The sequence below is a fragment of the Danio rerio genome, chromosome 24, assembly GCF_052040795.2.
Source record: "Danio rerio strain M-AB ecotype USA chromosome 24, GRCz13ab, whole genome shotgun sequence".
In the NCBI taxonomy this organism is placed as follows: domain Eukaryota; kingdom Metazoa; phylum Chordata; class Actinopteri; order Cypriniformes; family Danionidae; genus Danio; species Danio rerio.
Window position 1 is genome coordinate 5,821,462 of NC_141044.1, and position 21,039 is coordinate 5,842,500.

The 21,039-nt window shown below is 34.7% G+C and overlaps 1 protein-coding gene and 1 long non-coding RNA gene across 2 annotated transcripts in view; one reads left to right on the top strand and one right to left on the bottom strand.

Moving 5' to 3' along the window:
- Positions 1-21,039, bottom strand: part of dipk2ab (divergent protein kinase domain 2Ab) — a 60,669-nt gene that overhangs the window by 39,191 nt on the left and 439 nt on the right. The window lies entirely within an intron of this gene.
- On the top strand, positions 349-11,363 carry LOC141380813 (uncharacterized). Its single transcript, XR_015524731.1, has 5 exons — positions 349-486; positions 2,969-3,637; positions 4,873-6,624; positions 6,904-7,268; positions 9,127-11,363. It is a non-coding gene; the product is annotated as an uncharacterized LOC141380813 (long non-coding RNA).

The following is a 21,039-nucleotide window of genomic DNA, read 5'->3' on the forward strand; positions in this document are numbered from 1 at the left end:
ACTCTGTACCAGACTGTGCTGGCTCATATTTCCCTCAGAATAACTCCTAACAACTACAGATAAAAATAACGTTAAAACGAGGGAGTCAAAAGTGACTGTTTTAAAAAGTGAACAAACGTTAAGAGAGAGAAGTTCTCTTTGGAAAAAAAAATATGTTCAGGTAAGAGTTTATCATACCGCTCATCAACAATAAACACAAATGCTCAAATCACCTACAAATCAAGAAGAAATTCTTTTAACTTTCAAGCGGATGCGCTCCTCTGTGTATTACCAAAAGAGTCGTGCTGAGCATAGTTTAACCTTTGATCAGAGTTGCCCTGGTAAGTTTTAATCTCTCTTTGAAGATTCCTCTTTGAAATTTCTAGTGTCACCAAGGTAATGTGGGGAGGTGAAACAACACAGAGCTCTGTGTGAACGTATCCGACACAGGGGTGTCAGCGATTCTGATGATGCACATCAACCAGAGATGCAAATGAAGCCTATGAGGTAAGCACCTACAAGTGGTGTTGTTCTAATACTCTCAGTCATTTTTACACTATAGTAAAACAGGCGATTACTTTACCACCCGATGCAAGAAATCAAACCCTCACAACCAAATTCTTTATATGGTCGCTTACCATGCAAATGGGCCGTTTTCAATTAAAGCTCATTACACCATGGCTATTAAAAGTGATGGCTTTCGAGAGCTCTGCTCATTAGTAAACGAGTCAGTGTGATTAGCTAGCATGTTGACGAATTTCTGTGCATTTTAATTGACCTTGTGAGATGGAGTTGCCGTGGGGGTGGAAGAGAGAATCTACACCCAACATGATAACTCGCGTTTATTCTGCAATTCCCATAAGGACAGCAGTTGTAGGCAAATCCTGTGCATATTTCACCATAATGACAGACAAAGGCAGGTTTAAATTATACTGTGCATTCTTTAAGAACATTAGGATAGGCATTCTGTTGACAAATAATAACATTCTTCCTGCAAATGTTCAGTGCCTGACTGTTTTGATTTTAATTAGTGATCACTTTTACAGTTCTTGTTACACTCTAATTAAAATTAGTCACACATTTCCAAGCAAAATATTCATCTTCAATTAAAGATCTTGATATTCCCAGCATGAGAATACATTTAAAATGTATCTGGATTAGGTTTTTAAAACTTTTATTTGAAAACAAAATGTCAAGGGTGAAAAAAAAATGTTCCCTCAGAATTCAAAGATGTTAATTTATGAAAATGAAACAACATACTTCATTATATTTGAAATGATTAAAACTTTTATAAATGAATACTTGCACATCAAAGACAATGACAGTGAAAAAAAGAATTAAAACGACAATTTACATCTTATTGCACTTATGGCGCGTGTCCAATGAATGGTACGGTTCGGTATACTTTTATGGCCATTTTCACTGTCCATCCATTTTCACTGTTACCCTTTCCAATGGGTACCAAAGACGGAGCCAGACACTATTGGTTTACAGCAATGATCTCAAACTCAATTCCTAGAGGGCCACAGCTCTGCATAGTTTAGCTCCAACCACCTACAACTCACACCGTCTTGATCTCTAGTAGTCTTAAACACCTTGATTAGTTGGATCAGCTGTGTTTGATTAGGGTTGGAGGGATTGCTGCGCAAGATTATTGAAGTGCTGCTGACATTCACAAACAGACAAATGCGAGAGAGACGCTTAACAAACAAAGGAGTAGCCAAAGAAAACAAAGGAGCAAATGATTCTTTCAGCAACCTAAAACATGAACACAAACTGCCATGTTTAATTATTATCCTCACCTTTTGGACTATTATAAACTTGGAATGACAGAATTTCTTTAATAAGACGTTAATATTGCATGTACGTGTGAAGAATAAAGATGAGAGGTTTGTACTGACTGAATATGTTTCGTTTTGTTTAACTCAAATAAGGACAAAATGTATGTTTTGGGCATTTTTGGTAACATTTCAGAGACTGTAAGGCAGGGGTCACCAATCCTGGTCCTGAAGGGCCGGTGTCCCTTCAGGGTTTAGCTCCAACTTGCCTCAACACACCTGCCTGGATGTTTCAAGTATACCTAGTAAGACCTTGATTAGCTTGTTCAGGTGTGTTTGATTAGGGTTGGAGCAAAAATCTGCAGGACACCGGCCCTCCAGGAACAAGTTTGGTGACCACTGCTGTAAGGCCTAATCCCCAACACATTGGCCCTTCCCCTAACCTCTACCCTTTGTTCTGTGCATTCATGTGAGGGGGTAAGGTTGTCCTTCTTGTCTTTAGCTTGAGGGCGTAGGGCTAAGGGAAAGGGCTAGATAGCCCTTGAAGCTGAGATTAAGGCTTGAAATCAAGGGGTACGGAAATTTCCCAGAACACACCAGCTGCACAAATTAGTATTTTTTGTCATTATTACAAATTTTTACAACAAATAAGCAAATGTTCTGATGCATTCATAACCACATTCGTGTTTTACATGCATTAAAAAAATGTTTGCTAAAACAAAAAACACTAAATTTCGCAATCTATAATCCATAATCTTAACTCCTGTATAGCAGTCCCACAACATACTTTCACATCTGACTCTCAAATCCCCTTTGAGAAATGTCTAGTGGCTGGGAATTACCTTTTTACAGTGTCTGGTATAATATTAATGTTGCTTTCTTGTGTTTACATAGATTAATATGGCCACGATGTAAATGCACAGCACAGTTACGATCTTATTGCCACATTATAGGTTATGTTAACATGACATAGTAGCCTTTAGTGATTTCCTGAAGATATCGATAAATACGCCCTCATCGATCTCATATGAAGCAAAGAAAATTGCGATGACATATGATGACGTGTGCAGGTCCCATTTCTTAGGGGTAAATTTTGAAGACCTTCCCCTTCACACTCTGTTTCAAGGGCCAAGGGGAAGGGTTGGGATACAAAAACAGATCCTAAGTCTCTGTATGTGTTCAATAATGTTTTATATTTCATTTAATTGGAGACTTTACAGTAGGCTGTTTGATAATCATCAATCTGCAGCTATAATCAAATCCTGTTCATGGAAAGGTTAGTAATTAACATTTATACTTAAGTATTTATGTGTATAAAGCATCTGTTTAGTAAGAAGTGCTTTTCGTACAACATGTGAACTTCAAGCAAGAATGACATCAACTTTCTGTTGAACACCATGTCTACAAAAAGGGTACCATTGGTACCATTTGACAGTGGAGATACAAGCCTGATAAAGGTGACAAGTCTGAACCATACCGTATCATACTGTACCACTCTGGAAACTAGGCATTAGGGATGATGCTGTACTATTGAACCATCGGTACCTTTAAAACACTGGAGCGCTTTAAAGCCGCAATTCATCAGCGGATCGATTGTAAGTCAGCTTGTAGACAAACTAGCTGATCGACATGACTTTGAAACGTTCCAGTGTCCGTGTATCTGTGTTTACACTCAGTAAACATTGGTGAGTTCATGGTGGATGATGACCTGACCTTGTGATGACCTTCACAGCCAATCACAGTCATTTCTGTAGAGCACATGAACACAATGGCAAATCAGCGCAGTTTAAGAACGGGCTAAACATCGCTCAAATATTAGCGGGAAATGGACGTTTTTAAAATCTCAGTACCAAATTCTAGTATCCTGACAAACTTAAAGGGCCATGAAACCCCCTCGTTTCAGCAGGGTGTTTTCACACCTCTACTTTGGAAAAAGTCTGAAAAGTAGGTGTGTCCAGCTCTGTTTAGGGGGGAGTATCGGAGGAAGAAAAGTGGGATGGTGTGGGAGTGTCTATTTGGGCACGCGCGAGTTTCAGAGTCAAAATACACACACAAACACACAGGAGAAAGTGATGGTGTTTAACCTACATGGACATCTGTAGTCGAATTATTTGGCAAATTATTAAATGGTGAACTTTAACTGCAGTTTGGCTCTTTCATTCAGGGAATTCATTCATGCCCCTCGCGACAAACAAGATATTTGATTCGAGGAGCTGCTCTAAGCGTGTATTTGCAATGTTTGATACCGCACGGCGAATGAGAGAAAAAACCTCCGCATTTCCCGGAAACTTAGATGCACTAGGCAGGTAGCGTCAGAAAGCCGCGTGTGTTATTCCGGTCACTAAATGCGGTGAAAACCCTACACAAGGTTAAAGTTTGGTTGTGGTGCTAACATGTTTACACTCTGTGCAATAGTTTGTTCGATACGAACAAACTGAATAAACAAAGAGCACTGCTCGCTCACTTACCAAATCTGTAGAGACAGGACAATCACCAGGAACTAGAGCCGCGTCTTTATGAAGAGAAGACTACAAGCGAATCCGGATCTCAGCGTTTGCAGATGAGAACAGCTCTCAGGTAATCAATGTTCCTCCTTAGACACGTAAGTTATTGTTGTCGAGCGTCGCGTACACTGTAATCCACACGTGAGTCTGAGCTCGCACAGAGAGAAAATGAAAACAAAACTTAACTGTAGCAAACTATAAAAGCAACACTTCACGCTTGTTTTGCCAATACAACGTGGTGTGAGTGTCGTCTAAACACTATGACAGTAATGAATATTAATGAAGTTGCACAATAGAGCGCGCTGATTGGTTTGAACTAAGCCTTACTTATGCATTAATGCATCACACTGTAAGACGTAATAAGACTCACTCTGGCACAGACGTCCAGTCTGCACGCTGGAATACAGGCTATTATGTCATGACCGTGACGCAGCTTCAAAAATTCGTTTCAAACCGGAAGTACGAATTTGCTTGAAATAACGCAAAAACAACCAATTTACACTTTTTAGTGAAATATAGGTGTCCTAATAGTGTTTTTAGCAGTGTGGGACACATATACGACTGTCAACAGCTCAAAACATGTGTTTTGGTGTTTCGTGACTCTTTAATAGCACTTTAATCATTAATATTTTAAAATCTCATCAAATGATTCATTTTTTTTGATTCATTAATGCTTGATATATTGTGCATGTCCTGCAAATTTAAAGTGATGCAAATTTTATAGTGATATTACACTTGAAGAGCTTTTCATGTTTTCATTTTTGACCCATATATGCATTCCATGAGCATGAGCGCTGCTATAACTGCAGACTACGATCAGGACAAAACATGGAGGAAATGATTTAGTACATAAACGTAGCAGCAATTAAGGTTTGGACACCTGGGAAATAACTCATTTGGAAAGCAGCAACATAAAAAAAGAGGCTAACACAGATCTCGATAAGAAGAATGTGCATATACTGCCTATTACAGAAGACGAGACTCGCTGAACGTTCATAAAACAACCGAGCCCGATATGATCTTCGCGTGCCATTTAACAGAATGACATCCCCGGTTTTTCACTCAGTGAGCAGAGACAAAGATAAACTGTGCATTTCTCTTCAGGAAAAAATGAGGCAGTCAAGGAAAGCCGTGATGCACTGGCGCTGGTTTGAGTACAGATTGGCAGAGCGAAAGCAAACAAGCTTCACTGCACGGGCTGCCTGCTTCACACCGTACCAGATTAAGGAGTTCTCGCTCCAGCAGTCAGGTCCATGTCCACCCACAGTCACGGAAACTCAATCATAATATTTCCAGACGCAGGGGCCTCTTTTAAATGAGTGACAAGTTGAAAGGTTTGTTGGGAGGGGGAAATGAACGCATTTCGCAAAGGTTCCTGCTGATTCTTTCACTTTGACATTTATAGGGTTGATTTCAGCCTTCTGTAGGATAAGCCTTTGGGAGGTATGATTCAGATCAAGACTCTAGCAAAGCAAAAATGACAATGGAATTAGATTTGATTTTTCCTCAACTATCCTTACAAGCCTTCCAAATGGTTTAAGTCACTTCGGTAAACGATCAATTTCTCGTATTTCAAGCAAAGGGCCACTAAAAGCTTTTAACACACTAGAATAATCCCAATCCATGGGTTCTTACTCCCTAGGAGATTTTCCTTATGTTGTTAAAACCATAATACAGATGTTGCAGTTCAAAAGTTAAATTAAAATGATCATTTTTGTTTTAATATATAGTTAAACGTGACATCAAATCTGACATTAATAGCTTTCTTAAATGCTCCAACTGCAACGAACACTTTCACTATTTCACCAATGCACAATGGATACATTGATGTCCTGATTTTCCTACATTTACAAATGACTACATGTGCTTTAAATCAAAACAGACACTACTGAACTTTGAGCTGATGTAACATAAACTGAACATAAGTAAATGTCTGCAACATGTTGTTCGATCTATGACATTGCTATATCATTTTCTTGATTATTGTTCGATGTTAAATAAGATGCTTTCTAGATCCATACGTGACTGCAGGGCCTCACAAACAACTATGATCAAACAACTACTCGACAGCAAGAATATGTGTTGATAAGTGATTCAGCAATATTGCACAAAAACTTCCATATAACAAAGAAAGAGTTGCTAGACTTGCATGCAGGTTTTTAAAGACATCTTGTTCTTACAAAACTGCTATGAAAACCGTGTTCATACATTTAAAGGCACAGTATGTAATTTCACCACTAGAGGGCGCGTGTTCACAACAAACAAAGGAGTAGTTTGAGGATTCCATAGGAGTTGTCATCTTTCGACAGGACTCTGTATGTAATTTAACCACTAGAGGGTGCATATTCACAATAAACAAAAAAGTAGTTTAATGACTCCGTAAGAGATGTCATATTCCTACAGGACTCGCTACGCAAATCCACCACTAGAAAGCGTGTATTTACAATAAACAAAGGAGTAGTTTGATGATTCCATGAGAGTTGTCATCTTTCGACAGAACTCGGTATGTAATTTCACCACTAGAGGATGCATATTCACAATAACCAAAAAAAGTAGTTTGATGATTCCGTAAGAGATGCCTTTTTCCTACAGGACTCAGTATGTAAATTCGCCGCTAAGGCATGTATTTACAATAAACAAAGGAATAGTTTGATGATTCTGTGAGAGTTGTCACCTCCCTACAGGAGTTTCCTTCAGAAATCATGTTTATGGATGAGCTAAAGTATTGTAAACTTGCTATAATGGAAGAGTAAGTCTGGAAACTGTGGAAGCTAAAGAAGTTAAGAAGCAGAGGAGATTTTATTATGCCATGGTCCACCGCTTCTAGTTCTTTAGGTTATGATCAGAGGGGGAGGGGGTTGGGGGACAGCATAGTTTTAAGATACTAAATTGCTCTGTGCAGTGTAATAAAATGCACAACACATTAAAGCACACTTAATGTTTCCCTGTTTTCTACAAAACAAACTGGAAACATCAAAGAAAAGGACTCGTATCACTAGTTAAATAAGCTAATTTCTCTGGATTTGAACGTTCTTCAAAACATTTTTGGGATAACGCATCTCCGCAAGTTAAAATATACATATACACTAGTGGGTTTTGAATATTTTAATGATATTTTAAATGTCAGACTATGTCAGATAACTCTTAAAAATATGAATACGCTTTAATTTGTAGAAACTGGATCGATTGGGCATGCTGCAGCTCGCACTAAAGGCCCTACTGAATTGCACAACTTAAAAAAGGTTGACCTGTTCATCTGGAAATTCTGAATTCTGAATCCAAGATGTGTCTTTCCACACTCCGGGAGGCAGTCGTTCGTTTTCACGTTCACGACGGGCAACCAGAACTTCCAACACGCAGATGCAAAACAGCATTTAGTACCATTACCACAGTACTAATCACTCACTATGGAAAGATTTGTTCCTGCAAATGCGACTGACAAAACCAACCAACAAACACCAAACCAACTAGCCATACAGACACTGACTGACGAAGTCCAATAGCTAACCATCAGCTTGGTAAGCCCTGACTGGGCATGGGATGATGACCAGTCTCAAGGTTAACTGTGGTTTGAAAAGGAAAGGTTTTAAAACCGCTAAAATGTTCTCTTATACCTTTCCTGAGGTATATACAAGGATTTTTTTAAATATGTTTTTTATGTCTTGTAAATAAATGTGTTTTTGAAACTAACGAAGAGAGCAGAAGTCAATGACTTATTTGAATTATTTAGCCTGACATGTTTACTGTTCCAAAATAGAAATATTTCCTAAAATAAAATTTATTGTGTTCAATGCATTCAAAGATATTTAAAAAGAACTTATTTTGAAGCAGTAATCACAATACAGCTTTCTTCCAAACATTTTGTTGTGTTTAACAGAACAAAATGAAGTCAAACTGGTTTGGAGCAAGAGTGAGGAAATAATGACAGAATTTTCAGTTGTTGGTGAAACAAGCGTGATGGCTGCAATATGCAGCCTATGAAATTCATTGTCGTTATTTTTGGAACAACTTATCAACTTATAAAAAAAAATAAAAACACAATTAACGTTTTAGTGAGATAATATCCGCTTGTTAAGTGTGACGTCACGCGAATCGGCTTCCAGGTCCAAGCGCTCTATTCAACTGTATGGGGAGACTCATGAAATGGTAATAATAAACGTTTACAAAGCGATTTAATACTTTCGAAAATCACGATCGCAATATATATATATATATATATATATATATATATATATATATATATATATATATATATATATATATATATATATATATATATATATATATATATATATATATATATCCATGCCTTATTGTGGAGGATAGTAGCATCTGTGTTCAAGTCCAATATGAACTAAAGATAGCTGATGTTGTGCTGCAGCTTCTTTTGTTTAAAGGTAACTGTGTAGTAACTAATGCAGTGAAAATCGGTTTGCTAATTGTACACACATGAACACATTAGTGCATTGTATGACTTAACTTGATGAAATACGGTTATTTTCAGTCAATTTAAACAGTCCTAAAAACTTCAAAATTTTTACAGAAAAATCCTGGCCACCACTGCCGGTATTTTTCCGTAAATTTAAAGTTTTTTTTTAACAGTGTAAATAAATTAAAGCTAAATTATAAATGTTGTGTTGATTGAACCAAACAACATTACATTACCTTTATGTAACAAACTTAAGTTCACTCAAAAAAATATTCTTTTTTTTTTTAGGTAACTTAACTCAGTTACGTGGAACCTGTTGACATAAAAAAGTTAATTAAAGCCAACATAATTTTTTTGAGTGTATCCAATGGACAGAAAGTGATAAATTTTTTTATAAACTGTTAAAATTTTGGTATTTGTTATGTAGCAAGCCCAGCGGTTGTTGTGTACACTTTGACTTGATATAAAATTAACTATTTGTGTGATATGAATAAAAAGTGATCATATCAACTCAAGGCGAGGCAGTGGCGCAGTAGGTAGTGCTGTCGCCTCACAGCAAGAAGGTCGCTGGTTCGATCCTCGGCTCAGTTGGTGCTTCTGTGTGGAGTTTGCATGTTCTCCCTGCCTTCGCGTGGGTTTCCTCCGGGTGCTCTGGTTTCCCCCACAGTCCAAAGACATGCGGTACAGGTGAATTGGGTAGGCTAAATTGTCCGTAGTGTATGAGTGTGTGTATGAATGTGTATGTGGATGTTTCCCAGAGATGGGTTGCGGCTGGAAGGGCATCCGCTGCATAAAAACTTGCTGGATAAGTTGGGGGTTCATTCCCCTGTGGTGACCCCGGATTAATAAAGGTACTAAGCTGACAAGAAAATGAATGAATATCAACTCAAATGAGTGGCGACTTGGACCCGGAAACAGTATTACATACGTCACCAACACGTCGCCGCTTAACAGGCGGATTAGCTTATGAAAATGCTCTTACTTCACAATCGTTTTGTTTACCTGACATTTATAAATAGTAAACGCACAAACCTGTAATGGAAACCTGACTAATGACCGTTTGGAAAACAATGATGCAGAAATCCAGATCAGCCTATTCAGAAACAGACACATTTACTCCAACTTCCCTGATGACATGTTTTCATTTCCAACAACCTCATCCTGCCCACAGGCAGGCTCTGTTTTGAATTACCACTCCATTGCCCATAAAGTATCTCCTCCCTCTCAGCCTCAGCTCAGGCAGTGAAGGAAAGAAGAAAGCCCAAGCCCGAGGGCCACCGAACGCCGTTTACCACCAAAGCTCAGCTCAGAGTGTGCCAAAACTAGAGGTGCACAATGCCTTAGAACAGTCAGCACAAATGAACAAACAGCCTTCGAGGAGGAACTCAGAGTATGGAAAACCATAATGAGCCAACAAAGGATTTTGCTACATTGTGAATCAAGTGACGATTGTATTCATTCGGCCCTTGAGCAAGTGTAAATTCAAAATTGATTCTTTACTTTTGTAATTCACGTTTCTGCTTATATAGTTAATGATTTACCTGTGAAAAACAATCCACAAAAATAAATATTCTCTTCAGATCTTTAGAATTAATGCAATTTCTCAAGCTGACATCACCAACACCTCTCGAATATAAACCAAACCGAATATATCACACTGTATTACATTAATATTCCATGGGTAATTTACTAATTTATTTGCTATTTAAAAGATAACTAGACAATTTTTCTTTAAATCATATGAATATATTAGCATATTTTAACATTTAATTATGAACTTATTACAGTATAAACATAAACATCTCATTTATAACATAATAGAGTTCATTGCTGAAAACACTAGTCATCCTGCTCCTGCCTTTGCCTTGATTTGTTCACCGATGTCTTGTGCGTTGCTTTTTGTCAAGTGACAGTTTTTACATTTTAAAGGCTCTATTTGAACAATCTAAGTGCAAAGTCTAAAGCGCATGGCACAAAAACATTAAGGGCGTGTGCAAATCAACTATTTTAAGGACAAAAAAAATACACTTTGCGCCCTTGCGCATGGTCTAACAAGGTTGTGCTTATTCTCTTAAGTGTGTTTTGAGCGTAACGTGCATTAAACCAATCAGAGTCTCATCTCCCATTCCCTTTAAGAGTCAGTTGCGTCACGCCATGCTCTTTACATGGCGGACTTTGTAAGTGGGAAAAACGGAACACTTCACTAGTGAGAAAACAGTTAAACAGACCATCTGTGTGAGGACAAAGAACGAGCCTCCTCCAATCAGCCCCTTTACTTTCTCTTTACTTATAGTCTTTACTTTACTCCTTTACTTTCGTGGATAAGGAAGTGGTGTTGTATGCACTCCACTAAAGACATCCATTAGCCTGCATATTTCATTTTCATTTGTTAAGCGCAAAGATTTGTTTCAAAACTATTTCTAAATTCTGTTCTAATTTCCAGCAAACAAATAAGTGAACAATAATAACAAAGTAATATCCAAACACACGTCCTATTCTTATGTCCAGCTGGACAAATCTAAACTTGTTTTTATTAAAACAAATATAAATATGCATTTAATAAATAATACTGCTAATAATAATAACAACAACATTATACACATGCAAACTGTCATGAATAATCTGAAAAAGTCAAGATGAAAGCATGGAGGCAGTGGTTTTTATATTTATGTATAAAAAAAATATTATTGTAAAATTTTAATCCTTACATTGTTTTCATTATGTAAAGATATTAGTGTATTGCTGTACATCCTGTATGTACTTAGCAATGTGTAAACATTTGAACCTGCATAGGTGTATAACTAACGCGCTCTGCACTGGACTTTAAAGTAGCTTTTAGTTATGTAAATAATGTGGTTTATTTCAGTTCCTCAAAATATCAACGCACCAACAATGCGCCTTAACACACCTCCTTCTTAGACCAGCACACATTATGAGTGCACATATGGACACAAATGGATTTGTTATTTAAACAACTTGGCGTAAAATGTGTAAGTTAGGGTTGCGCCTGTCTGAAAATAGCAACAAATCACGCCATGCACATCTTGTGCCTTATTGCGCTGAGTGTATGAGGGCCCTAAAAGTCTGATTCATTTACAACATTTAATTGTAACATTTAATTTCAGTTGGCTTTATTTGCAGCTCCGCAATAAAACAAAGAAACACGTTAGGTTACGTTTAAATCAAAATAACGATCTCGATCAAAAGCATTCACTTCAACCTCCACTCCATCATTCGTGCAGTCTTTTCAGATGGGATGTGGGCCAAATCAAGGGTTACCATGGGCCAACATTGGGCATCTCTGCACTATATCAACGTAATATGCATTATGCAATACTTGGAATATACATTTACAAATTTACAAATAACATTAAAACCATTTAACAAGAACATTTACACTCTACCTCATCTGTGTCAAAGTTTATAATTAGTAATTTACTTAATAGACAATTTTGAGGGATGTAAACAATAACAACGGTCCAAATGTATTTCCTGTTTTACACTTTTCTTTTTCATGGCTTCCGAGAATCCCAAAATGTTGATAAATAATTGATAAATAATGTTATGAAAGCTGTTTTATTGTTAAACAACATTAAAACAATGATATGATTGAGTCACCTCTTGTCACTGTTATAAAATAGTTTGACGACAAGCAGGAAATGTTCATGGGCCAATGACATCCCCACATAGAAATGGTTTATAATGGACATGATTAGACAGTTATCTTATCATCAAATTACAGAATCTAAATAAACTTAAGAATGAAAAAGTATTTCTCCCTTGAAAGCGTTTATGCCTATTTGCATTATTATGGTGTTGTATAATCATTATATAATCAGTTATAGCATAAAATGATCTCGAAAAGACCATATTATTGATTATAGCAACAATTTCTCTTACAATATATCAAACAACAAAAATGATCCATCTTGAAAGGCCTATTTCTTTCTTTTTAAACCCGTTTTCTCTCCTGGACCCATTCTGGTATTGAATTACTTCTTTTATTTCATAATAAAATTAATACCAAGTTGAAAATACCCCTCCTATATATTTTAGAATTATTATTAAACACCCAGTTTCTTTCCAAAGGAAAATCAATGTATGACTGTGCAAGAATGTGATTGCAAATGCCATTGTGTGTTACCCGAAGCGTAGTGTCACAATACTTCATGCCTTGACTTGCAGAAGGAGGCATGCGGTTGATCTTTAAACAGATGTTGAGGCAGATAAAATATCTGATTCAAAATGTTACTGATTAAAACGTCACTTCCATAAATCCTTGACTTGGTACATCCAGTTGGACTTAGTGAAATAACTCAAAATAAAAATTTAATCAAAATGCTGACATTGCTTTGCAGTGATTTTAACATTTAAATATTTCAGAAATATTTCAGCATTAAGAAATTTAAATATATGTAGAAAACTCTGTAGTACACTCAAGTGTAATGTTACTAAACATTTGGAACAGGTTGAAACTGGATAAGTTGGCGGTTTATTCAGCTGAGGCGGTGTTCATTCAGAAAATAAATGAATAATATAATATAATATAATATAATATAATATAATATAATATAATATAATATAATATAATATAATATAATATAATATAATATAATATAATATAATATAATATAATGATAAATCACTCACAAATAAGATCTATAACATTTATAGAATTTCCATTTCATGAATATGTTTAAAGATGTTTAGTCAGTGCACTAAACACATTCACATTCATTTAAGAACAATCAAATAATTAGATTTATTGAATAGACTTAATGAACGTCGCTAAAAGAACGAGGATTATAATGTAAACACTCTCAGCACAAGTTTGAGATGTTATAGTGTATTAAACAATAGCATATTCAATCATTTATAATAAAATAAAATATATGGATAAATCATTTACAAATAAAATAAATAACACTTACAAAATTAACATTTCATGAAACTAAAATTCATTTCATGTGCTTAACCCATTTAACAATCATTTTAGACTCTCGGTTCAAGTTTGAGAACTTAAAGTGCATTAAAATAACAATATGATTAATTAACTTATAATATAATATAATATAATATCATTTAATATAATATAATATAATTTAATATTCATTCATTCATTTTCTTTTTGGCATAATCCCTTTATTAATTAGTGTTCGCCACAGCGGAATGAACCGCCAACTTATCCAGCATGTATTTTACACAGTGGATGCCCTTCCAGCTGCATTCCATCTCTGGGAAATATAATATAATATAATATAATATAATATAATATAATATAATATAATATAATATAATATAATATAATACAATACAATACAATATAATATAATATAATATAATATAATATAATATAATATAATATAATATAATATAATATAATATAATATTCATTCATTTTCTTTTTGGCTTATTCCCTTTATTTATCCGGGGTCGCCACAGCGGAATGAACCTCCAGCTTATCCAGCATATTTTTTACACAGCTGATGCCCTTCCACCTGCAACCCATCTCTGGGAAAATAATGTAATATAATGATAAATATTCACATTCTTCAGCAAAAGGTTGAGGATTAGAATTAAAACATTTTCAGCTCAAGTTTGAGACCTTATTGTGTATATTTTACACAAACTTTATTCCCCATTACATTAAGCATTTCACAATAGCCTTGTCATTAGCTTTTCACAAGCGGAGCTGCAGGCGCTTGGGTGAAGAACTGCAGTTGCCAAGGTTATCGACTGCAGGAGTCAATAATGTTTGATCACAAAAACAGTCATCCACAACTGCGCCGCCGCAGTCCGGCAACCCGCGCAGACAGTGATGAATGGAAACAAATTTTCTTTCGCATGCTAACAAATAAAAAACCACTCTAAATTACTGATTAACCGCATTCCCATTCACAACTGACACCTGAATCTTAACCTCAATGAAGCAGTCACTATGTCTCTAAAAAGCTTTCCTTTTTCCGATATTCTTGCTCCAAGAGAAAAGAACACAAATCCCAGTGTAAGCGAGTCCTTTAGGCAAATGAGTGCATTGTAGAGAGACAATCCAGCAAATGCTTCAGTTAAATCCGACACAATGTTCGCTTTGTTTTGGCAATATGCAACCAGACGTTCTTTCTGTCAGCGCCAACATGATGTCTTAACTTCATTAGAGGAGAAAGTCGCATTTATCAACTTCACAGAATCCACAGCTTGGACTGCCAAGATAGCAACAAAACAATAATAATAAGGCTTGATGTCTTTGTTTTTCCAAACTAGTGGGGGTTACGCCAGATGCGTATCTTGAAAAATAAGGCTTCATAAAATGTCAACACCTGATGTGGGGCTTGATATTGCGAGCTGCGGTTTTATCATACAGGTGTGCGTTTCTCGATTACAGTCTGTGTTCTGACAAATGAAGGATTAGGTTGCAGAACAACTTCTCAAATGGAGGGGCTTTGGCAGCACGAGCAAGTCTGTTTTTTTAAAAGCAAAACCGTGTGGTGTTATATTAAAGATTAAACAATAGTAATTGAGTAATAGTTGAGGGATAGTTCATACATTAATGAACATTCTGTCATCATTTACTGACTATTTTACTTGTTTCAGTTTTTAAAGCAAAATCATGTGTTACAAAGAATAGTAATTGAGTACTTGAAAACAATTTTAACCCCTTCAGACCTGAATTATGTTCCAAATTTCAGAAAAATGGGATGTCATGTGATGTCCATTGTAATGGACGCAGGGTCTGAAGGGGTTAAAGGCTCAAAAATGACTATGTTGTCATCATTTACACACTACTTTACTTGTTTAAATCCTGTATTAAAGCAAAACCACACTGAAAAAAATTATTTAAAGATGAATCCTTGGATTTACCCAATTTCTTTACGTTAAGAGGTTGTAAACATTTTTTGTGGGCTGAATTTAAACAAACAAATTAAGTTGAACATTACTAAACTTAATTTGTTTGTTTAAATTCAACACAAACAAATTGTTTGCAACAGTTCTGCATGCAACACTTTTTTTCAGTGCATGTGCTGGTATTATAAAGAATAGCAATTGAGTGCTTAAAAACAATAATACAGGGATAGTTCATCCAAAAATGAACATGCTGTCATCATTTACTCACATTTAACTTGTTTCAACGTTTTTAAAGCAAAACCATGTGCTGTTATTATGAAGAATAGTAATTGAGTACTTGGAAAAAAAATAGTAAAAGGAGAGTTCATCTAAAGATTAATATTAAGTCATTCTTTCCTCCCTATTTTACTTGTTTCAAACCTTTTTTAAAGCATAATCATGTGGTGTTTTTATAAAGAATAGTAATTTGAGTTCTTGAAAAACATTATTAATTGCATAGTTCACCCAAAATAAATATTCTGTCATCCTTTACTCACTAATTTACTTGTTTCAACCCTTCTTTTAAAGCAAAACCATGTGATGTTAAGAATAGTAAATGAGTACTTGAAAAACAATATTAAATGGACAGCTCATCCAAAAATGAATATTCTGTCATAATTTACTTACTATTTTACTTGTTTCAACCCTTTTTTAAAGCAAAACCATGAGCTGTTATTATGAAGAATAGTAATTGAGTACTTGGAAAAAAATACTAAAAGGATAGTTCACCTAAAGATTAATATCATGTCATTATTTCCTCCCTATTTTACTTGTTTTAAACTTTTTATAAAGCATAATCATGTAGTGTTATTATGAAGAATAGTAACCGAGTACTTGAAAAACATTTTTTAAGGCATAGTTCACCCAAAAATGAATATTCTGTCATCCTTTACTCACTACTTTACTTGTTTCAACCCTTTTTTAAAGCAACACCATGTGCTGTTATTATAAAGAATAGTAACTTAGTATTTGAAAAAAAAAAATATTAAAGGGATAGTTCACCCAAAAATGAATATTCTGTCATTATTTACTCAATATTTCACTTGTTTCAACCCTTTTTTTAAATCAAAACCATGTACTGTAATTATAAATAGTAACCTGAAACAATATGAAAGGAATAGTTCATCCAAAAATGAATATTCTGTCTTTAATTGTTGACCATTTTACTTGTTTCAACCCTTTTTTTAAAGCATTATCATGTGGTGTTATTACAAATAATAATAACTGAGTGCTTGAAAAAAATACTAAAGGGTTCATGCAAAAATAAACATTCACTATTTTACTTGTTTTAACCCTTTTTAAAGCAAAACTATGTGCTGTTATTATAAAGAATAGTAATTGAGTATTTCAAAAACACTATTAAAGGGATAGTTCACAAAAAAAATAAACACGCTGTCATTATTTATTCATCATTTTACGTGTTTCGAACATTTATGAGTACTCAAAAACTATTTTGTGCTGCTTGTACAAACTACTTATTTAAAATAAGCTGAATCAACACAATTACTGAGTGTTTTTTTTAGATGCCATCAACTTAGATGTTTTATACTCAATCCACTTACATTTGTAAAAGCAATTAAGTGAACTTAATTCATTTGTGCTGAGACAGCATGAATGAATAGTGTGGAACCCTGCACTTCTGTTTTACAGTGAGCTTCTTCTGTTAAATACAAAATAATTTGTTTTGAAGAATGCTGGAAAAACTGACTTCCATAATATTCATTTTTCCAATACTGTGGAAGTCAGTGGTTACAGGTTTTCAGCCTTCTTCAAAATATCGTCTTTAGCGTTCAATAAAGGAAAGGCACTCATGTTGATTTGGAACCACTGGAGAGAGAGAATACAATATTTTGCTGCTTGTTCCAACTACTTATATGAAATGAGCTGCATAAACACAATTATTGAGGGGTTGTTTTGGGACAACTTGTGCACAATTTGCACAATAGGTGCACAGTATGTTCACAATTCATTTGTGTTGAGACAACATGTGAAACCCAGCATTTTGTTTACAGAGAGTGACTTTCTTCTGTTAAACACAAAAGAAGATATTTTGAAGAATGCTGAAAAGGCAGACTTCCATAGTATTTGTGTGTCCTACTGTGGAAGTCAACAGCTACAGGTTTTCAGCTTCCTTCAAAATATCTTCTTCAGTGTTCAACAGGAAAAGAACACTCATGTAGATTTGGAACCACTTGAGGAAGAGTACACTCAAACAAAATGTGTTGTTGTTTGTTCAAATTACTTATTTAAAATGAGCTGAATAAACACAATTATCGGGTTTTTTGGCAGCAACTTAATTGTATTAACAAACTTAAGTTGAATGAACAAAAAACAATTAAGTTTTATGGTCCTGAAAACCTAATATTTACACAACATCAAAACTGCATTTTGATTGTCAGCCATGTTTAATAACATTATGTGAACGTTTTCAGTTAAAAACAAATCACACTGTAAGATCATCAAGAAGAGAAACAGCAATTTGGATGCCTTCACTCAATAAAAAAAATGATGTTTGCTGTTTGTTTAAACTGCTTATTTAAAACGAGCTGAAACAACATAATTTGTTTGGGATCAACTTAATTTTTTTAAGTTTAATCCACTTTAATATGTAAAAACTAATAAGCTAACTTAATTCCATGTTGTTCCAACCCAAATCGATTGCATGGAACCCAGCATTTTTAACAGTGTCCATACGTTTACAGTCACTGTGAACAGAATAGACACACAACACTTGCACCCGCATATCTGAAAAGTCTCAGCTTGATCAATAACTATAGGGTGTTAATGCTTAGCAAATCACATTATAATCCCGAGATGTTTCAGACTGCTCTGAGGTCAGCAGCTGAATCCTATCATGTTATTTCAAGTGTCAGATCAGTGCCAAGAAATCCGAAACCTACTTGACGATCTCCTGAGCTGTGCTGTTTCTGAATACAAGATGAGAGCAAGACATGATCAGTTCGTCTGGGTTATAATCAGTCTTTTCAATTAGGCTCAGAGTTTTACTTATACAGCTTAGATATGGTTAAAGTGTAGAAACTTTTTTGACACGTGTAACTAGTTTTACTACAAATACTACGGCTGAACAACTGATAATGGGTCAAAATCATGGTTGATTTGTGTTTACCAAGGTTAAACTAGAAGATGAGAGGTATAAGATGTAATGCATCAGTTTGTCTCGGTTATAACATGCATTTTGAACAAGTATTAGACTTACTTGATTTACATATCCATATCAGATATGGTTTTATTATAGTAAAAGTGTCAAAACGGTGTATTTTTATAGATACATAGATTACCCTTAGTTTTTACTACAAATGGTATGGTTAAACTATTCATAACGTGGTAAAACAATGGTTGATTTGAGGTAAAGTGGGTTTTATATTGGCATATTCATTCATTTTTGAACAGTCACACAGTTCCCATATTGTTTACCAAGCTACTTTGAACATTCGGTCCTAAATACGATGCAATAATGACTTCAAAACAATATCAGCACTATTTAATTGACTGTAAACAACGCTGTACTTTGATAGTCATTGGCTGCTAATATGATTTCCTAATATATTTTCTGAAATTATTAAAATAGGGAAAAGTCATTGAGGTAAAGGTGGTTTTATATTCGCACATTCGTTCAGTGACATGCTCCCTTTATTATTAACCGTGGTACTTAATATTCACTGAACATTCAGTCTGAAATTATGTAACGTACCTTAAGTATGACTTTAAAAGAACATTAGCACAATTTAATTGACTGTGAACAACGTTGTACTTTGATAGTCATTGATTGCTAATATGATTTCACTATTTAGAATTTGCATTGAATACTATTCTGCCAAGAAATCTGAAACCTACTTGACGATCTCCCGAGCTGTGCTGTTTCTGAATACAACATGAGAGCAAGACATGATAGAGTACATCAGTTTATAACCTGTCTTTTCAATTAGACTCAGAGCTTTACTTATACATTTCAGATATGGTTAAAGAGTATAAACATTTGTTTTGGCACAGATTGCCAAACCAGTTTTACTACAAATACTATGGAAGTTGCAAAATCAAGGTGAATTTGTGATTCAAAAGGTTAAAGACAAGGCAAGACATGATATATCAATTTGTCTGGGTTACAACATGCATTTTGAACAAGTATTAGACCTGACTTAGATTTACACATCCATATCCGATGTGTTTTATTATAGTAAAAGTGTCAAAACTGTGGGGTTTTTTAAGATACATTACCATTTGTTTTTACTACTAATAGTATGGTTAAACTATATAACATAGTAAAATGGTTGATTTATTGAGATAAAGTTGTTTTAATATTAACACACTGGTTCATTTCAGAACAGTCACACGGTCCCCGTATTGTTTACCATGCTACTTTGAATATTCGGTCTGAAATTCCATGCAAGTGTGACTTAAAAACAACATTAGCATTTAATTATCTGTGAACAATGTTGTGCTTTGATAGTCTAATATGATTACTGAATATATTTTCTGAAGTACTGACATTTATAGGGAAAAGTCATTGAGGTAAAGGTGGTTTTATATCCGCACATTCATCCAGTGACATGCTCCCTTTGTTATTTACCATGGTACTTTGAATATTCAGTCTTAAGTCATGTAATTTACCTTAAGTATGACTTTAAAACAACATTAGTGCAATTTAATTGACTGTAAACAATGTTGTACTTTGATAGTCATTGATTGATAATATGATTTCACTATTTAAAATTGCCAATGAATACTTTTCTGACATTATATTATTATTAAGGAGAAAGTAAATAAATATGTGAATATATAAAACCAACTTTTCCTCAATGGTTGATTTGTGGTGACAAAAGGTAAATTGAGGTAAAGTTGGTTTAATATTCACACATTCTGACTTTCTCTTTAATAAAAAGGTTCATTAAAGTATTCTTTGCGAATTCTAAATAGTGAAATCATGACGACTTTCAAATTGCAACATTGTTTACAGTCAATTAAATGGTGCTAATGTTGTTTTGAAGTCATACTTACATTACCTGATTTCAGACTGAATATTCAAAGTACCACGGTAAAACATAGTGGGAGCATGTCACTGAACGAATGTGCGAATATAAAACCATCTTTACCCCAATAAAAGGTAAAACTATAAAAGCAAATAACCTTCTTTATCTATGGTAAAACCTTGGGGTATCTTTATGAATATTCATTCTTCATAACAATAACATGAGAAATTTTACTACGCTCTATTGGTCCCCAAAATCCTACTAAGTTTGATGACTTTCCAGACGTTAGATTGACAAATAAAGCGTATAGAAATAATAATATTGACATAACATTCTTTTCGTCGACTTGTAGTAAACATTAAATACACAAACTGAATCATAAATGAACAAAGTGCGCTGTATTATACATGATTTTTTTGTGTTTACCATAACCTACTGGTAGAAAATGTCCAACAACAGAATTTGAAACTACCATTACA